Here is a 15205-nt window from a genome sequence, read left to right as displayed (position 1 = left end):
CATTCCATCCCTCAAAAACCTTCAATGGTTTTATCAGAATGTCCAGGAATCTTTAAAGGCCTTAGTTGTGTTCTTCAGATGGAACAAGTCAATTTTTACTTTCGACCTATACTACCACCATTACCTCATAACTGTATTATTATTATTATGGTATTTTTAAGCACTAATGTGTCAAGCACTGTTCTGAGCCCTGGGATAGATACAAGTTCATCAGTTGAACACAGTCTTTGTTTCTCACGGGGTTCACGGTCTAAGTAGGAGGGAGAACAGGTATTTAATCCCTATTTTACAATTGAAGAAACTGAAGCACAGAGAAATGAAGTGAATTGCCCAAAGTCACACAACAAGCAATTGGCAGAGCCGGGATTAGAACCCAGGTCCTCTGATTCCTAGTTTCATGCTCTTTCCACTAGGGCCTGCTGCTTCTCTGTATCCCCTTATCTTCTCACCTGCCTCTGACCCCTTGTTCATCCCATTCCTCAGACCTGGAACATCCTCCTCAACCTTTTCTGCCAAATCTCACCTCCTTCCAAGCTCTCTTCAAATCTCATCTCCTCCAGCAAGTCTTCTCCAATACATTCCCAGTACCTAAAAGCCATATCCAGTCCAACAGCTGTTTCTCCAACAGGGTATATATGTACATTTAATTTTACATTTACTCTTTATTCTGATTCCACTCTGCGTAAATATTTTTACATGTGTCTCCCCCATTGAACTGTAAGTTCCTTGAGGGCAGGGAACATGACCATATAGCTGAATGGCAAATCTATTGTCAAAAGGACCTGTCTTGGCATTCCCCAGCCCTGGTATCAGTGGAACATGTTTTGAGGTAGGCTTTCAATGTATCTTTTTATCTTTTCCTCTGGTCACCTCTGGAGCATGCTGCAGTGCTCAGCTCTTCAGAAAATATTTTCTTGTGACTCCTTTTACTATTCAGTCAGAGAAGATGACAACACCATCACGGGTGAGCTGTGGTCCTCATTTCCTCAGTGCCTGTGATCCAGCAATGCTACAGGACCGCGGTGTTCGGGATACGATCTTGTCATTTTATGCAGACTATGCATCTCAGAAATTGCAGATGAAACTGGTTAAGTTGTTTTCTGTGCTTTCGGTATGGTGTCCATGCCTTGCAGTTGTGATGATGACAACACAGTAAATGTCAATCTTTGTCTTTAGGCTGACTCCCCTTTCTTTCCAATCAATCAATCAATTAATCACATTTATTGAATGCTTACTATGTTCAGAACACTGTATTAAGCGCTTGGGAGAGTAAAACCCAACAATATAACAGACACATTGGATGCCTATAGTGAGCTTACCTTCTAGAGGGGGAAACAGACATTAATATAAATAAATAAATTACAGATATATACATAAGTCTCGCCTATGAATAGATGCCTTATCATGGTAGGAGAGTTTGCATACACCGATGAAGCTTAGAGCTATGCCATATAGGGTTACCCATAATGGAAAGGTCTAAGCTGAAGCATCAAAGTAGATTCACCTGTGCTGGGCAGCAGTCAGAAGCGGATGATCAAGTGATCAAAATGTTGACCAAAGACAACGGCATAGACTCAAGTTTGTACTGTGTGGAATAAGGCAATGGTAAACCACTTCTGTATTCTTTACCAAGAAAACTCTATGGCTACACATACTGGAATGACTTTATGGCCAAAGATGGGACGTTCTAGAGAGGGCGTGTCCATGGAAACGATTCAGTGGTATTTGAGGAAGAAGATATACATAAGTGTTGTGGGGCTGGGGATGGGGGATGGTGAATAAAGGGAGTGGGAAATGAAGGGACTGGGAAATGAAGGCTTAGTCAGGGAAGGCCTCTTGGAGGAGATGTGCCTTCAATAAGACTTTGAAGGTGGGGAAAGTAATTGTCTGTAGGATATAAAAAAAGAAGGCATTCCAGGACTGAGGCATGACATGGGTGAGAGGTTGGAGGTGAAATAGATGAGATCAAGTTACAGTGAGTAGGTTGGCATTGGAGGAGCGAAGTGGGTGGGCTGGGTTGTAGTAGGAGAGTAACAAGGTGAGATAGGAGGGGGCAAAGTAATTGAGTGCTTTAAAGCTGATGGTAAAGAGGTTTTGTTTGGTGTGGAGGTGGATGGACAACCACTGGAGGTCCTTGAGGAGTGGGGAAACATGGCCCATATATTTTTGTAGAAAAATGATCTGGGCAGCAGAGTGAGCTATGGACTAGAATGGAGAGAGACCAGAGGCAGGGAGGTCAGCAAGAAGGCTGATACAGTAATCAAGACAGGATAGGATAAATGCTTGGATTAACATGGTAGTAGTTTGGATGGAGAGGAAAGGGTGGATTATAGCGATGTTGTGAAGGTTGAACCGACAGGATTTAGTGATAGATCGAATATGTGGGTTGAATGAGAGACAGGAGTCAAGGATAATGCCAACATTACACAGTTGATGCTCTGGATTGCTGGATTGACCAGGCTGATACATCTTGTGATTTTTGTCATCTTGAAAAACATTTTGAAAGAACATGCTGCCCAAGTAGCAGACTATTTCAATGACTAAGTTGTACACCATTGATAGATACACTGGGAGAAGGGGGTGTGGTACTGGATTTTGTTCGGAGCATGACTTTGGTCTTTTTCAGGCTTATTGTCAGCCCAGTGGGTTTAACAGCTTGTTCAAAACATTTAGTGAGTATGCCTTGGAGAGTGCCAGTCACTAGTGTGGAAATATACATAAATAGTAGCTCATGGAGAAGTCTTTGCCACTTTTGTCTTCACACAAAGTCGTTGTAAATTCAAGAGTCTTCTGCCTAGGTGATACTGCATGTAACCTCCACGTGTCCCAACTTTGAACGCATCAGTCAGCAAGACTATGAGCATTATGCTGAAAAGCTCTCTGGTGCAAGAACACAGATTTGCTCGGTGCCATGCGACGAAAGAAGTCTCGATTTAGACATCTGACTACGGTTCCATCCTGGAGCAACCTTGTGATGCTAACAAATGTTTCTGGACAGCTAACTTTGTGGAGAACAGCCAGAGGCCATTTCGATTTACTGAGTCCAAAGCCTTTGTGACGTTGACGAAGACCATGTACAGTTCCTTTCTGGTCTCTGCATTACTCCTGAAGCTACCTAGCGGCAAAGTCAATATTGCCAAGTCTGGATCGGAAGCTGCAGTGGCTTTCAGGAGGTATTTTTTCCATCAGCTGGTCAGTTAGGCAGTTTCACACGACTCTGGCTTCCCAGCTGTGATCCAGAAAGATGTCTCATGATGGTTATCACGTGAGGAACGATTGCCCCGATTGCACTGTACCTGTTGATGATCCATGTTCGATTTTGTTTATGCGTGGTCTGCAGCAGCTGCCTGCCCTCACTATCATTTTCACTGAAGCTATTTTAGTGGGTTTTACTTTATTTATTTATTTTGATAAAGCCAAGAAGGTCTGCAGCCATCAGTGTCCAGGAGTTCTGGCCATGCGGTCTCAAGCCTTTTGCTGTCAGAATCTGAGAGTATCAAGAGCCTGATCCATTCTGTTGGTGTTTGGCACATTGACAATGAACGAAATAGGGCTGACCAACTAATCTGGCTTAGAGGAAGTTGGTGCATCACAGAGTTCAGTGCAGGAAACTCTCAGAGTTGCTCAGGCTTTGATGTTTTTCTCTTCTCTCCTCCCTTACACTGGTCCTTGGGAACTTCATTATTCACCTGGATGTTATCATTGACCTCTCAGTCCCCTGCTTCCTCTCACTCCTCAACTCCACAGACTTCCTGCTCCAACCCAGCTCACCCCCACACCAACCTGGACTTACAATGGATCTCATCCTCCTTAATCATTATATCATTTCTAACCCCAACAACTCTGAAATCCCACTCCCAAACCCTAACCATCTAACCTGTCATCTCATCACCATCCTGCATCTACATAAAACTCTTCTCCTCCCTCACAGAGACCTCCAGTCTTGAGACCCCCTGCACTTATCTCAAGCTCCCTTGCCCCACTTGGACTCCATACCCAGCTTCCCCTCTTGATTCACAAATCCGTAGCCTCTCTCCTGAACTCAAAACCCTCTCTCACTCATTCTCCTTCAATCTCTCACCACCGACTCTCAGGCCTGGATCTCTACAATACACTCCCTCTGCTCCTGTGCTTGTGCTGAAGATTGCTGATGGTGAAATCCAGGCACTAAACAGACACCTGCTACTCCAAATTCACCCTCTCATGCTACAACTCTGCCGGTGCTTCTGCTCAGCAAAAATATTTTTCCCTCAATGACTCCCATGCCATTTCAGAGCTATAAAACTCCCTCCTGAAATCCCCAGTTCCCCCTCTACCCTCTTGTCTTGTCCTTGGATGTCACAAACTACTTTGTCGAAAAAACTTTAAGCACTTGGTGTGAGAGTCTGACCCTCACCAGCCCCACTCCCTCCCACCACTACATCCACTCTCTCTAATCCTTCCCAGCCATCTCTTAAGAGGAAAGCTTCTGCCTGCTATTCATTCAATTGTATTTACTGAGTGCTTACTCTGTGCAGAGCACTGTACTAAGCGCTTGGGAAGTATAAGTAGGCAACATATAGAGACGGTCCCTACCTAACAATGGACTCACAGTCTAACAACGGGCTCCCAGTCTAGCTATTAAAATCTAAGCCCTTTCCCTGTGCCTCTGACCCTATTACCTCTCAACTTTTAAAAACATTTGCACCCACCTTCCCTCCCCAAACTCTATCTTCACCATCTCACTCTCTGATGTGCCTTCAAATATGCTCACACTCTTGTCATACTTTTTAGTCTTAGTCTTTTTAGTCTTTTTAGACTATTTTTAGTCTTCTGGATTCCACTGCACCCTCCAATTATTGCCCCATCTGTCTAATAATAACAATAATGATGGCATTTATTAAGCGCTTACTATGTGCAAAGCACTGTTCGAAGCCCTGGGGAGGTTACAAGGTGATCAGGTTGTCCCACGGGGGGCTCACAGTCTTAATCCCCATTTTACAGATGAGGTAACTGAGGCCCAGAGAAGTTAAGTGACTTGCCCAAAGTCACACAGCTGACAATTGGCAGAGCCGGGATTTGAACTCATGACCTCTGACTCCAAGCCTGTGCTCTTTTCCACTGAGCCATGCTGCTTCCCATTGCTGTCAAAACTCAGCCCACAAGTTCTGTTTGCCAGTGGCCTCCATTTTCTCTCTTCCCTCTCTTCAAGACCATCTAAAATTTGGTTTCTGCTCTGCACTCAAGTTCTCCAAGGTCACCACTGATCTCGCGCTAAATGAGGTCTGCTCAGGTCACGCTAAGAAGCAGCGTGGCTCAATGGAAAGAGCACGGGCTTGGGAGCCAGAAGTCATGGGTTCGAATTCCGGTTCTGCCAATTGCCAGCCGTGGGACTTTGGGCAAGTCACTTCACTTCTCTGGGCCTCAGTTACCTCATCTGTAAAATGGGGGTTAAGACTGTGAGCCCCACGTGGGACAACCTGATCACCTTGTATCCCCCCCAGTGCTTAGAACAGTGCTTTACACATAGCGCTTAACAAATGCCATTATTATTATTATTATTATCTCACAGGAAAAAGCAGTGGATTTTATGCTGCCTTAACCCTAAACTTCTGGACTGCTTTTGATGCTATAGACCACTCCTATTTCTGGAAATGCTATCTAACCTTGGTTTGGCAGACACAGTTCATATCTAGTTCTCTTCTTATCTCGCTGGCCGATATTTCTCAGTCCCTTTTACTGGCTCCTCTTCTATCCTCACCATCTAATTGAGGGGATCCTTCAAGGCTCCATTCTGGGTTCCCTACTCATCTCATGCTACATTTACTCCCTTGGGGAGTTCATCTGCAAGAAGTTGGTGATAAGAGAGATGAAAATGAGGTACAGTAAGCAAACAATCAATTGATCAATGGTATTTACTGATCACAGTTTATGCAGAACACTATACTAAGCACTTGAGAGAGTACAATAGAGTAAGTAGGTATGAGCTCTACCCTCACAGAGTTTACAGTCTATCTGGGGAGACAGACAGAGGTCTGTAGCCTCACCTTCATACTCGACAACTTGTGTTTCAACTCTCACATTCAATCTACTACCAAATACGGCTGATTCTTCCTGCACAGCATCTCCCGGAAACAAAAAACATAAATCCCTCTAACCCCCTCACAGTTGGCTTCCAGGTTCTCCACCAACTCACCCCATCTTAACTATCTGCTCTCTTCACCTGCTATGAGAAGCAGCATGGCCTAGTGACAAGAGCACAGGCTTGGGAGTCAGAGGTCATGGGTTCTAATCCTGGTTCTGCCACTTGTCTGCTGTGTGGCCTTGGGCAAGTCACTTAACTTCTCTGTGCCTCAGTTACCTCATCTGTAAAATGGTGATTGAGACTGTGAGCCCCACGTGGGACAACCTGATTACCTTGTATCTACCCCAGCACTTAGAACAGTGCTTGGCACATAGTAAGTGCTTAACGAATACCACCATCATCATTCCCCAACTTACACTGTGCTCCAAATCAACTTCCTAACTGTACCTCATTCTTATCTGTGCTTCCTTTGTCCTCTAACTCTTGCTGTCCATCCCACTTTAAACTCCTTCCCTTCCCACTTCTGACAGACTACTGTTCTACTCTGTGAGCCCATTGTTGGGTAGGGATTGTCTCAATCTGTTGCCGAATTGCACTTTCCAAACGCTTAATACAGTGCTCTGCATATAGTAAGTCCTTAATAAATGCAATTGAAAGAATGAACGAATGTACTTCCCATATTCAAAGCCCTTCTAAAATCTCAGCTTCTCCAACAAATCTTTCCCAGTTAATTTCCAGTACTCTCTGTACAAATCCACTAGTCATTTCTATCTCTTAGGAACTTATTTATACCTAGTCTCAGCACTTTTTAAATGTATTTATTAAATTGTATGCTTAATTATTTATTTTGATTAGTCTATTAAAAATATCTTTTGTCATTCTCTCCCATTAGAGTATAAGTTCCCTGCATATCCCGAGGAGTATGCACTTCATATAATGCATTGGACCCCCTCTCTAGACTGTAAGCTCCTTGTGGTCAGGGGACATGTCTACCAACTCTGTTGTATTGTACTCTCCAAAAGCCTAGTACAGTGCTCTACACATAGTAAGCACTCAAATCAAATCAAATAAATCAAATCACATTGATTTGATGATTGCATCCAGTGAGAAAATAGATAATAATGATGGCAATTGTGAAGTGCTTACTATGTGCAAAGCACTGTTCTAAGCACTGGGGAGGATATAAGGTGATCAGGTTGTCCCAGTTAGATAGCATTAATATTACTACAAATTGTTCTGGTATAATCCCAGAGGAAAAAAAAATCCTGGATATTTCAGCTAGGACTGACACAAAATAGTCAGATTGGTCGCAGTTTAAGAGGGAGAGAAAGTCATTCATTCATTCATTCAATCGTATTTATTGAGCGCTTACTGTGTGCAGAGCACTGTATTAAGCGCTTGGGAAGTACAAGTAGGCAACATCTAGAGACGGTCCCTACCTGACAGTGGGCTCACAGTCTAGAAGGGGGAGATGGGTGACAAAACAAAACATATTAACAAAATAAAATAAACAGAATAAACATGTACAAGTAAAATCAATAAATAAATAGAGTAATAAATACATACAGATATATATACATATATACAGGTGCTGTGGGGAGGGGAAGGAGGTAAGGCGGGGGGGGGATGGGGAGGGAGAGGAGGGGACCTGTAGAGATGGTCCCTCCCCTACAGTGGGCTCACAGTCTAGAAGGGGGAGACAGATGACAAAATATATTAATAAAATAAAATAAATAGAATAAATATGTACAAGTAAAATAAACAAATAAATAGAGTAATAAATACGTATAAACATATATACATATTTACAGGTGCTGTGGGGAGGGGAAGGATGTAAGGCGGGAGGGATGGGGAGAAGATCCAGGGCATAATAATGGCATTTATTAAGCACTCACTATGTGCAAAGCACTGTTCCAAGTGCTGGGGTTAGGGGGGGTTACAAGGCAATCAGGTTATCCCACGGGGGGCTCACAATCTTAATCCCCACTTTACAGATGAAGTAACTGAGGCGCAGAGAAGTCAGGATTTTATTCCCAGTTTACAGATGAGGAAATTGAGGCACAGCATTTAAGTGACTTTTCCAAGGTCACACAGGAGGCCAAGGATGGAGCTGGGACTAGAACCCAGGTCTCCCAACTCCCAGCCCCATGCTATTTCCACTAGTCCATACTGCCTCCCCCCAAAGAGTCTAGCATATTCTAAAGAGCAATCCTTATGGTGTGGCTTCTGTGGGTAATAACCATCTGGAGACCAAGGTCCCAGATCCCACCTGTTTACTATGCCACAGCTATAAATCTTGGGGATGAACATCCCAGTAAGGTGTATTTCAGGAGAGGATAAGTAAATATGAAGAGAAAGAGGTGGAAGGAGGGAGTGAAGAGATAGCTTCCCCTTCCAGGCTGTAGGCTTCTTGTGGGCAGGGATCATGCCTACCACCCTATTGTACTGAACTTTCCCAAGCACTGAGGACAGTGCTCTGTGCACAGTAAATACTCAACAAATACCATTGACCGATCAACTGATTCCACCTCTCAAAACTCGTGGAACAGTTCTGATTCGTAGGAACAGCAACCAAACTTATCAAGGGGCCAGGGTGGTGACTTCCACTGCTGCTTTGATTTCTTTCCTTTGCATTCTCCACAGAATTCCTCATCTCACAGGGACAGATCCCTGTTTGCCACTGGAGTCTGGTTACATGGAAGAACAAAGGCTCACTCATCTCTTTAAAATTTTCCCTGGAGGCAAGGGACAGGACTAGATGCCCTTACAAAGCCCTTTTCCACTCCATTCATTCATTCAATCGTATTTATTGAGTGCTTACTGTGTGCAGAGCACCACACTGAGCGCTTGGGAAGTACAAATTGGCAACATATAGAGACGGTCCCTACCCAACAACGGGCTCACAGTCTAGAAAGGGGAGACAGGCAACAAAACAAAACAAGTAGACGGGTGTCAGTACCATCAGAATAAATAGAATTATAGCTATATACACATCATTAATAAAATAAGGTAATAAATATGTACAAACATACACAAGTGCTGTGGGGAAGGGGGTAGGGTAGAGGGAGGGAGGGGGACAGGGTGATAGAGAGAGAGAGTTCCACAGGGTTGTGATTCGGGGAGGCAGAGGGCCCCAGGACCACCCAGAACAGAGGGCACGAACCAGGGCAGGACTCTAGGTACTCTCCCAAGCCACAGTACAGTTGTTATCTTAAGCTGTCGAGTCACTTGCCTGCTGTGTGACCTTGGGCAAGTCACTTAACTGTGCCTCAGTGAGCTCCACTGTAAAATGGGGAGTAAGACTGTAAGCCCCAACCTGATTACCTTGTATCTACCCCAGCGCCAAAACAGTGCTTGGCACATAGTAAGCACTTAATAAATACCATCATCATCCTAGGATTCTAGGATTCTTGGAACTACCTTTAAAATGGCGGAAACAGAGAGGTAGGGCTGAGACCAGTGACAAAGGGAACTGGTCTATAGCGCAGAGATCAGAGCAGCTGTCAGATGCTTCATATTTCAACATTAAGCCTGATCTACTTGTAGCTAGCTGTTTGAGAATCAGAGGAGTAAAATGAAACCAGCTTATTAAATGAGTTAACAGAGTTGGGCCCCTGGAGAATGTAACCAGAGAACTAGCAGTTCAGAGAATGGTGCTGCTGGCAACATGAAGCAGGGTGGATGGACTGTACTGGGGTGGGGACATCAACAGTTGGAAAGTTAGCCTTGCCAACTTCTTAAAGTTTTCTTGGGGACTTGCCTTTTTTATGATATTTGTCCAGTGCTTATTATGTGACAGGCACTTATAAGCTAATCAGGTAGGTCACAGTCCTCATCTCCATTTACAGACAAGGTAATTGAGGAATGGAGAAGTGAAGTGACTTGCCCAAGTTCACAGAGCAGACAACTGGCAGAGCCGGGATTAGAACCCAGGTCCTCTGACTCCCAGCCCATGCTCTTTCTACTAGACCATGCTGCTTTTTCCCCCAGAACTTTGAAGAGTGCCCAAAGAGCTGAACCCATTTTCAGGACCACACTGGGGAGGTTCTTGCTGGCCACAGCCATGGTCCGCAGTCCTTCAACAACCTCAATTCTTGGGCGGCCCCTCGGGAACAGATGAGCAATGACCAGCTGGTGGCATTTGCCAGGCCTGAATAAGAGTCTCATTGCCAGCTCTGATGCTACGACTTAATAATAATAATAATGATAGTGGCATTTGTTAAGCACTTACTATGTTCCAAGCACTGTTCTAAGCACTGGTGGGGATACAAGGTAACCAGGTTGTCCCACATGGGGCTCACAGTCTTTATCCCCATTTTCTAGGTGAGGTCACTGAGGCACAGAGAAGTAAAGTGACTTGCCCAAAGTCACACAGCTGATAAGTGGTGGATCTGGGATTAGAACCCATGACCTCCGACTCCCAAGCCCGGGCTCTTTCCACTGAGTCATGCTGCGGGGATAATGATGGCATTTATTAAGCACTTACTATGTGCCAAGCACTGTTAAAAGAGCTGGGGTGATACAAGGTAATCAGGTTGTTCCACTTGGGGCTCACAGTCTTAATCCCCATTTTACAGATGAGGTAACTGAGGCCCAGAGAAGTGAAGTGACTTGCCCAAAGTCACACAGCTGACAAGTGGCAGAGCCGGGATTAGTACCTGTGACCTCTGACTCCCAGGCCAAGACAGGTCACTCAGTTAAGCACTTATTATGTGCCAAGCACTATTATGTTATCAGATTAGACACAGTTCCTGTCCCACACTCTAAAGGAGAAAGAGAACAAGTATGTCATTGAGCCACGCTTAAGAAAGACCTGTGTAACTCACAGAGACTCCAGAGGAAGAACAGCAGGACAAGATTATAGAGTTGGAAAATGGGAATTTTGATTAATTTGGTGACAGGAATGCAGAGGAGAGATTTAATGCATTTATTTGAGTATATGGCACTTCAACAAAAGAAAGCTGATGTTCTCCATTTCCAGCAAGAACAAGATGAAATGGGCTTAAATTGAAGGAGAGAGAAATTCAGGTAAGACACAGGGAGAATTTTGTGACTCTGCAAAACTATGGGGACATCCTGGATTAACTCACAATGCACCGAGCGCCCAACAGCTACCTCTAGGGTTTTGGTCTTTATTTACACTTTTCCTTGGCACCTGGGTATATATGTGAAATTGGGGGTGTATTTAATTATCTGTTCTAATTACTTTGTATGTTTTTCTGGTTGTCTCCCCCATTGGAGTATATGCCTCATGCTCCTGTTGAGAAGCAGCATAGCCTACTAGAAAGAGTCTAGACCTTGGGGTCAGAGGACACTGGTTCCAATCCCAGGTCTGCCACTCACCTGCTGTGTGACCTTGAGTAAGTCACTTCACTTCTCTGGGCCTCCTCAGTTTCTTCTTCTATAAAATAGGAATGACATACTAGTTCTCTTTCTCCTTTAGAGTGTGGGACAGGGACTGTGTCTAATCTGATAACATAGTAGTGCTTGGCACGTAATAAGTGCTTAACTGAGTGAACTGTCTTCTCTCCCTGTCACCCAGGGTCCTGCTTCTGATGTTTTCTGTGTGTGCCGGGCCATGAGGATAAAAGAAACTGCTGAGCTTTCTGGGGTCCTTTCCTCCATGGCTGAGTGAACTGCTTTCCTTCCCCACCACTCAGGGTCCCTGCTCCTGGCATGCTCTGTGTACACCTGGCTGGGGATAAAAGCTACGCACTCCTGTTATCCCCACCACAGGACAGCCAGCAACTCTGCCTCTCCAGGAACCAGCATCAATCTGCCTCTGCCCTACCGAGGTGACTCCATCTTATGCTGTCTTCCATCACACTGGCTGGAAAAAGAATAGTATCAGCAGTGTGATGCCTCCACAAAACCTCAGGAAAACTGGTGGCTGCAGTAGCGATTACTGTGGCTATAGCTGTGCCTTGGACTCTGAGCCAAGAGGAACTTGAAAGTCTGCTTCTCTAGCCACAACCCCTTACTGTCTTTTGTTTTTATTTTGTGTACTGTGTATTTGTCTTGGTTTTTTATGATGTTTTATTGCTCCTGATGTGTTTGTCTTCGGTCTTCTCCCTGACTTATATTAAAATAATAATAGTAATAATTTTGGTATTTGTTAAGCACTTACTATGTGCCAAACACTGTTCTAAGCGCTGGGGGAGATACAGGGTAATCAGGTTGTCCCACATGGGGCTCACAGTCTTAATCCCCATTTTCCAGATGAGGTAACTGAGGCACAGAGAAGTTAAGTGACTTGCCCAAAGTCACACAGCTGATAAGTGGCAGAGCCACTTAAAAGATTGTGAGATCCTCGGGGGATAGGGTCTGTGTCTAATTCCCATCCCTGTATTCTTTCCTAGTGCTGCAGAGGCGTGCAGCAAGCTCTCCATAAATACTATTACTACTAGCAAATACCACAGTTATCATTATTGTATTTTCTCAAGCACTTAGTACAGCTCATTGCACCCAGAGGGTGCTCAGTAAATACGTTCACTATTTGTAAGAGAAGTTACTAAAACAGTTTAGCAGAACCACATTAGCAGAATCCTCTGAATAGGCCATAAACCCATATGGAAAGGATGTTGTAGAGGCCAGCTCATATCTGCTGGATTGTTTTCCCCATTATACTACAACCTCCTCTAGAGCAGGTAACACACCTTATTCATTTTCTGTATGCCACCCCCCCACCCCCGCACCACCAAGCATCTAGTAAGTGCTCTGCATACAGTAGGCACTCAGAAAATGTTATTGATAATCATGTTGAAGAACCTTGCCTGGAGGCAAGGGAGTGGAGAGTGCTCAGCGCTCCATGTGCAGAGAGCTTAGTACAATGCTCTGCACACAGTAAGAGCTCAAGAAATATGATTGATTGATCACATGATCAATTTCAATCATTTTCATATGATTGAAAAACCCTGGAGGTTTTTTTTAAGTCAAGGACACTTTTTTTTTTTTTTACATAATTCTAGCGGAAGTGCTAGAAAAACACCTGGCCTCCTACCTGGGGCCTGGGTGAGCTGGATCATACCACAAGCTCTGAGGGGTGGGAACTGAAAGAGAAAAAGGGCCTTCCAAAAAGGAACACACCAGAAAATACCCCATGTAATAAACAGGGAGGGAGAAGGCAGAACCAAAAATTCCCCTTCATAATTAATAAATGAAGAATATGGTTGTTAATCGATGTAGCTGTGAAGAGAATATTGATCGCAGCCTCATGCTATTTTTTGTGCATCTTAGATTTTTACACCTCATTTAGAGCAAGGCCTCTCTGGGGAACTCTTAAAACCAAAAGATATTTGCAAGACTCAATGAAAAAAAAACACATAAGCGAAGAAAGGGAGGAGGGGAGAAAGAGAAAGGAAAAGAACAATTATTTATGATCAAATTTTGAGAATTATGTTGGGACCTGCTAGCAGCTCAGCCCAAGTCTGATTTGAATATTTGATTAAGAATTGATTATTGCTGCAGTTGATAATGGTTATCTCCTTGCTGGTCATTTAGTAAATTCATCTGAAACCATTTGGGGCGTTTGGGCTATTAATCCCAGGAAATTATGTTTATGACACAAAAAGTTAACTCTTTGTGCACTGCCGACTTCACATGGCTTCTATTTAGTGTTAATGATGTATCCTCTGTTTGCTAAACACTATACAGAATTCCCCTGTCTGCATCCAGAACTGTGCCCAAACCAGCCCAGACAGATGGCCCATGAACTCAAGCTCAATCTTCTCTAGGCCATCTTGGCCACCCTCCTCCTGGTTTGAGTTACTCCAGTGTCTTACAGTCAATCAACCAATTAATCAACACTTCTACTGAGCGCCTACTCAGTGCAAAGAACTGGGAGAGTAAAATAGAGTTAGTAGGAATGATCCCTGTCAGCAATGAATTTAAAATCTAGCAGGGGAGACAGACACTAAAATTTTAAATATGAGGAAGTAATGGAAGCTCCCTGTGAGCAGGGAACATTTCTATCAACTCTATTGTATTGTACTTTCCCACGTGCTTAGTATAGTTCTCTACACATGGTAAGCGCTCAACAGATACCACTGTTTGATTAATTAATAGAGATACGTACCTAAGTGCTACAGAGGGTCGTGAGTACTTGAATGCTTAGGCGTGGCTCAGTGGAAAGAGCATGGGCTTGAGAGTCAGAGGTCATGGGTTCAAATCCCAGCTCTGCCAATTGTCAGCTGTGTGACTTTGGGCAAGTCACTTAACTTCTCGGTGCCTAGTTCCCTCATTTGTAAAATGGGGATTAAGACTGTGAGCCCCCCGTGGGACAACCTGATCACCTTGTAACCTCCTCAGTGCTTTGCACATAGTAAGCGCTTAACAAATGCCATCATTATTATTATTATTAAATAAGTAGAAGCTGGGAAAGGCTGTGGGGTGGAGAGGCAAGAAATTCACCTGGGAAGGCCTCCTGGAAGAGATGTGAGTTCAGAAGGGTTTTTGAAGATGAAGAGAGCAAAGGTCTGTTGGATGTGAAGAGGGAGGGAATTTCAGGCAGAAGGGAGGGCACAAGAAAGAGGTCAGTGGCAGAAGAGAGGAGTGACAAAAGCAGGAGTGGCAGGAGAACCAGACAGAGTAAACAGGTTAGTTTGAGAGGAAGAGTGTGAGCAGGGGCCTAGTGAGAGAAGAGAGTGGTTAAGAAGAAGGGAGAGAACTGATCGGATGACTTAAATTCAATGACCAAGAGTTTCTGCTTTATTGCAGAGAAGAGTGGGATGTGCAAAACAATATTTTAGAAAAGTTACCTGGATAGCAGAGTGAAATATGGAGAGGAGAGGGAAGTGACTGAAGTCAAGGAGAATAGCGAGGAGGCTGATGTAATAGCCAAGCCAGAATAAGACATGGACCTGAACAAGTCTCAACCATTTGGAGGGGGAGAAAGGCTAGATCCTGGGAATGTTATGGAGGAAGGACTGTCAGGATTTGGTGACAGACTGAATATAGGGTTTGAAAGAGAAAGAGAGGAGTCAAGGATAATATCAAGGGCTTGAGAGATGGGGAGGATGGTGGTGTTGTCAACCGTGATGTGAAAGCTAGATGGGTGAGAGGATTTGGGAGGGAAGATTAGGTGTTCAGTGTTGGACATGTTGAGTTTGAGGCACCAGTAGGGCATCCATGTAGATAGAGAAG

This window comes from Tachyglossus aculeatus, chromosome X2 (assembly GCF_015852505.1).
Source record: "Tachyglossus aculeatus isolate mTacAcu1 chromosome X2, mTacAcu1.pri, whole genome shotgun sequence".
Taxonomy (NCBI): domain Eukaryota; kingdom Metazoa; phylum Chordata; class Mammalia; order Monotremata; family Tachyglossidae; genus Tachyglossus; species Tachyglossus aculeatus.
The sequence above is the reverse complement of the archived record's forward strand: the minus strand, read 5'-3'. Positions refer to the sequence as shown.